We start from the raw sequence: 6000 nt of genomic DNA on the forward strand, positions 1-6000 counted from the left end.
GAAGGCCGAAAAATCCCCAGGGCCTGATAATCTACATCCCAGAGTACCTAAGGAAATGGCCCTTGAAATAGCAGATGCATTTCTGGTCTTTTTTCAAAATTCTGTAGACTCTGGAACAGTTCCAATGGATTGGAAGGTAGTTAATGTAACTCCGCTATTTAAAAAAAGAGGCAGAAAGAAAACAGCGAATTATATACTGGTTAGCCTGACATCAGTCGTGGGGAAAATGCTGGAGTCCATTATAAAAGATGTAATAGCAGAGTGCAATAATAACTCGTCTCCACTCCTAGTATTTCTAAATCCCACACATTCACTATAATGTGAACAATTATTTCCTGTTGTGTCTCTCTCAGATTTGTAAACTTCACTGTATTGGAGTGAGGTGACATCTACTGGCGGGAAGCAAGAACTGCAATCAAGCAGCAGAAACTCCACAGTCTGTCAGGGTTAAAGAAACATTGCAATGTGAGGATACAGCGAAGTGGTTTGATTGGGTAGATGGAGACATGATTCCACTTGTGGTGGTGTCTGAAGCAAAGGCCAGAAATACAAAATTGTCATTAATAAAAGAAATGAGGAATTCATGAAAAATGTAGTAACGTAGTGAATGGTTAGAATGTGGATAGAATAGAAAGTGAGATTGGATGGACAGAAGCAGTCTGAAAGGATGGCTGAAACAAAAGGTGAGTGCCCTGAAACGTTAACTGTGTTTCTCACAGCACAGATGCTGCCAGAGCTGCTGAGCATTTCCAGCACTTTCTGTTTTTATTTCAGCATTTGCAGGATGTTGCTTTGATCTGAAAAAAAAATGGATGATTGGCTGGGGGGTGCCAGTGAAATTCCACAGCAGCTAATAAAACCTGACCTGTCAGTGGCTCGTTGGTCTAGGGGTATGATTCTTGCTTCGGGAGTATGGTTAATTAACATGCGCGAGATCCCGGGTTCAAGTCCCGGACGAGCCCTGGTCTGCTGGCATTTTTAGATTAAGGTTATCTATTGGTTTCAGCCTTGCAGAAGGTGGAATTGACTTCCATACGGAGCTGGCTTGAGGACCAGACAACTGGATTCAAAGAGCTTGTCGACCAAATTGTAATTAACTAAATGTACAGATAGACAAGTGGGAATATAAAGTTGTTGCTGTAATTGTGACCTGACTCCAAAAACAACAGGACTGGGTTCTGGACTGGAATGGAATGGAATTCTTCAGTGTTTCTGTTGTTTGGCTTGCATTGACTCATCGATTTTCTTGTTTTTCACTTTGTCGATGCCTTTGAATAATTGTGGATCCTTCTTCAGGGTGTCTTCTTTCACCAGGTAGTTCTGACCTCTGATGATGTTGATCGTCATCAGCTTCAATTCGCTGATAGTTTTGGAACTGAGCAGATTTCCTTTGCTTGAGTCTACAACATGGAACTCAGTCTGACATGTGGACCCATGGGAGGATTTGAATGCCACCCCTGCGTTGGAGTTGCATCCATCCAATAAGAGACCGAGTAGAAGTGACAGTTCTGTCAGTCGAACATGAGACTTTTAATGGCAGGGTTGTGAGTTTGAGTGCCATTCTGTTTTTCCCTTTTTTAAGGCTTCATGAGCAGAGAGTACAGGGAGTGTTTGAAATGAGCAAGTCTCGCTTTGATTCAGGACTCTTACCTCTCAGCAGCATCTCACTATGAAAGATTGAATTTGATCTCATTTCATTCTCAGCTCGGGGTCTGTGCGGCTCAGTGGCACTTCTGGCTGTCTCCCGCTTCACAATCCATCAGTACTGAGAAAGCAATGGGGAATATTACTCACATGTTGTGTTCTTTAATTTTTTGGAAAACTTGAATGAATGTATTTTCTTCCAAAACAAGGACACCAAAAAACTGCTCATGTCGGGCTGAAATAGCTCAGTTGGGAGAGCGTTAGACTGAAAATCTAAAGGTCCGTGGTTCAATCCCGGGTTTCAGCACTTCCGCTTCCTTATGTGTCCCTTGCCTTGGTTCTGATTTTCCAGTTGCACAATTTACTTTGAAATTATTTACCAAGCACCAGTGGATTGAATTTGAGAAACAACACAGAGTCATTTACAGCACAGAAGGTGGTCGTTTGGCCTATCACGTCCATGCTGGCTCTCCCCGGAGCAATCTAGTCAGTTCCACTCACCAGCTCGATCCCTTTCCTCCTGCAAGTTTCTTTCCTTCAAGTATCCATCCAATTTCCTTTTCAAATCATTGATTGTCTCTGCTTCCACCACACTCGTGGGCCAAGTCATTACCACCCACAGCATAAAAAATTCCACCTCATCAAGGATGGGAAATACTTACATCTTCTATATTTGCTTATTCTCTATTTCTATGAGAATAGACTGGCAGTCAACATGAAAGGGAACCCAAAAATCTTCGAGCAGCATGTAAATGATAAGTGGGTAGTAAGAGGTTGAGTAGGGCCTATTAGGGACAAAAAGGATAATATAAGCTTAGAGGTGCAGGGCAATGTTAATCTACTTAATGAGTACTTTGTATCAGTGATCACTAAGGAAGTGGAATTTGACAAAATATCAGTCGAAGTGAAGAGAGTAGAGGCAATGGAGAGAGTACAAATTAGGAGAGGGAGGTACTAAAAAGGCTGGCTGTGCTTAGGGAAGATAAATCACCTGGTCCGGATGGCTCACATCCCAGGTTGCGAAAGGAAATGCAGATGCAGATAACGGAAGGGCTTGCTATAATCTTCCAATCTTCCCTGGATACAGGGGAGGTGCCAGAGGATTAAACAGTGGCAAATGCGACACCCTTATTCAAGAAAGGGTGTAAGGACAGTCTGGGTAACTGCAGGCTAGTTAGATTAACAGCAGTGGTGGGTAAGGTTTTAGAAAGAATAATCAGGGTAAAAAATCAACAGTCACTTGGAGAGGTTCGAGTTAATTAAGGAGAGTGAGCATGGATTTATAAATGGGAGTTCATGCTTGACTAATCTAACTGCATTTTTTGATGAACTAACAGAGCAGGTTGATGAAGGGAATGCAGTGGATGTTGTTTATATGGATTTTAAGGAAGCATTTGACAAGGTACCACATAAAAGGGCGGTTAACAAAATTGAGGTTCGTGGTATAGGAGGGTCAGTGTCCAATTGGATAGAAAATTGGTTTAAGGACAGAAAACAGCGAGTCTTATTAAATGGTTCTTTGTCAGACTGGAGGATAGTCGACAGTGGTGTTCCCCAAGGGTCAGTGCTAGAACCACTGCTTTTTTTGCTAAAGGTAAGTGACTTGGATATTGGAATACAGAGTAGAATCTCAAAATATGCCGATGACACCAAACTTGGAGGAGTGGCAAACAGTGAGGATGATATGAACTGCCTGCAACAGGACAGTGATAGGCTAGCAGAATGGGCAGACAGGTGGCAGATGGAATTTAATAGTGACAAGTGTGAGGTGATGTAAAGGAATAGGGAGAGGCAATATATACTTAATGGCACAGTTCTAAAGAGTGTGCTGGAATAGAGGGACTTGGGGTTCATGTGCATCAATCTTTGAAGGTGGCAAGTCATATTGCGAGAGTGGTTCGCAAAGCATATGGGATCTTGGGCTTTATAAATAGAGGCATTGAGTACAAAAGCAGGGAAGTTATGCTGAACCATTATAAAACTCTGGTTAGGCCCCAATTGGAGTGTTGCTTCCAGTTCTGCTCAGCAGACTTTAGAAAGAATGTGAGGGTCCGTGAGAGGACGCAGAGGTGATTTACCAGAATGGATCCAAGGATGGGGGATTTTAGTTACAAGGTTAGGTTGGAAAAGCTAGGATTATTCTGCCTATATCAAAGGAGATTGAGTGGAGAATTGATAGAGGTGTATAACACCTCTAGAGAACAGGCCATCCTGGACTGGGTATTGTGTAATGAGAAAGGATTAGTTAACAATCTTGTTGTGTGGGGTCCCTTGGGGAAATGCGCCCATAATATGATAAAATTCTTCATTAAGATGGAGAGTGAGAGAGTTGATTCCGAGACTCGGGTCCTGAATCTAAACAAAGGAAACTATGAAGGTATGAGGCGGGTGTTGGCTATGATAGATTGGGGAACGTTACTTAAAGGCTTGACAGTGGATAGGCAATGGCTAGCATTTAAAGAGCGCATGGATGAATTACAACAATTGTTCATTCCTGTCTGTGCAAAAGTAAAACAGGAAGGGTGTCTCAACTGTGGCTTACAAAAGAAATTAAGGAAAGTATTAGATCCAAGGAGGAGAAATATAAAATGGTCAGAACAAGCAGCAAACCTGAAGATTGTGAGCAGTTTGGAATTTAGCAGAGGAGGACAAAAGGATTGATTAAGAAGGGGGAATTGGAGTATGAGAGTCAGCTAGCAGAGAACATAAAAACTGACTGTAAAAGCTTCTATAGATATGTGTAGAGAAAAAGATTAGTGAAGACAAATGTGGGCCCCTTACAGTCAGAAACGGGGGAATTTATAATGGGGAACAAAGAAATGGCAGACCAATTAAATACATACTTTGGATCTGTCTTCACAAAGGAGGATACAAATTATCTCCCAGAAATGTTGGGGAACATAGGGTCTAGTGAGAAGGAGGAACTGTATGAAATCAGTATTAGTAGGGAATGTTTGGGAAATTGATGGGATTGAAGGCCGATAAATCCCCAGGGCCTGATAATCTACATCCCAGAGTACCTAAGGAAGTGGCCCTTGAAATAGCAGATGCATTTCTGGTCTTTTTTCAAAATTCTATAGACTCTGGAACACTTCCAATGGATTGGACGGTAGTTAATGTAACTCCGCTATTTAAAAAAAGAGGCAGAAAGAAAACAGCGAATTATATACTGGTTAGCCTGACATCAGTCGTGGGGAAAATGCTGGAGTCCATTATAAAAGATGTAATAGCAGAGTGCAATAATAACTCGTCTCCACTCCTAGTATTTCGAAATCCCACACATTCACTATAATGTGAACAATTATTTCCTGTTGTGTCTCTCTCAGATTTGTAAACTTCACTGTATTGGAGTGAGGTGACATCTACTGGCGGGAAGCAAGAACTGCAATCAAGCAGCAGAAACTCCACAGTCTGTCAGGGTGAAAGAAACATTGCAATGTGAGGATACAGCGAAGTGGTTTGATTGGGTAGATGGAGACATGATTCCACTTGTGGTGGTGTCTGAAGCAAAGGCCAGAAATACAAAATTGTCATTAATAAAAGAAATGAGGAATTCATGAAAAATGTAGTAACGTAGTGAATGGTTAGAATGTGGATAGAATAGAAAGTGAGATTGGATGGACAGAAGCAGTCTGAAAGGATGGCTGAAACAAAAGGTGAGTGCCCTGAAACGTTAACTGTGTTTCTCACAGCACAGATGCTGCCAGAGCTGCTGAGCATTTCCAGCACTTTCTGTTTTTATTTCAGCATTTGCAGGATGTTGCTTTGATTTGAAAAAAAATGGATGATTGGCTGGGGGGGTTCCAGTGAAATTCCACAGCAGCTAATAAAGCCTAACCTGTCAGTGGCTCGTTGGTCTAGGGGTATGATTCTCGCTTCGGGAGTATGGTTAATTAACATGCGAGAGATCCCGGGTTCAAATCCCGGACGAGCCCTGGTCTGCTGGCATTTTTAGATTAAGGTTATCTATTGGTTTCAGCCTTGCAGAATGTGGAATTGACTTCCATACGGAGCTGGCTTGAGGACCAGACAACTGGATTCAAAGAGCTTGTCGACAAAATTGTAATGAACTAAATGTACAGATAACCAACTGGGAATATAAAGTTGTTGCAGTAATTGAGAACTGACTCCAAAAACATCTGGACTGGAATGAAATGGAATTCTTCAGTGTTTCTGTTGTTTGGCTTGCATTGACTCATTGATTTTCTTGTTTTTCACTTTGTCGATGCCTTTGAATAATTGTGGATCCTTCTTCAGGGTGTCTTCTTTCACCAGGTAGTTCTGACCTCTGATGATGTTGATCGTAATCAGCTTCAATTCGCTGATAGTTTTGGAACTGAGCAGATTTCCTTTGCT

The 6000-nt window shown here is 41.9% G+C and overlaps 2 non-coding genes across 2 annotated transcripts; both read left to right on the top strand.

Annotated features, from left to right (window-relative positions):
• The first annotated feature begins 1878 nt into the window (after positions 1-1878).
• trnaf-gaa (transfer RNA phenylalanine (anticodon GAA)) lies at positions 1879-1951 on the top strand. Its single transcript has one exon. It is a non-coding gene; the product is annotated as a tRNA-Phe (tRNA).
• Positions 1952-5490: 3539 nt separating this feature from the next.
• Positions 5491-5579, top strand: trnap-cgg (transfer RNA proline (anticodon CGG)). The gene is given in 2 exon segments: positions 5491-5526; positions 5544-5579. It is a non-coding gene; the product is annotated as a tRNA-Pro (tRNA).
• The last annotated feature ends 421 nt before the right edge of the window (positions 5580-6000 follow it).

Source organism: Heterodontus francisci, chromosome 35, assembly GCF_036365525.1.
Source record: "Heterodontus francisci isolate sHetFra1 chromosome 35, sHetFra1.hap1, whole genome shotgun sequence".
NCBI classification, from domain to species: domain Eukaryota; kingdom Metazoa; phylum Chordata; class Chondrichthyes; order Heterodontiformes; family Heterodontidae; genus Heterodontus; species Heterodontus francisci.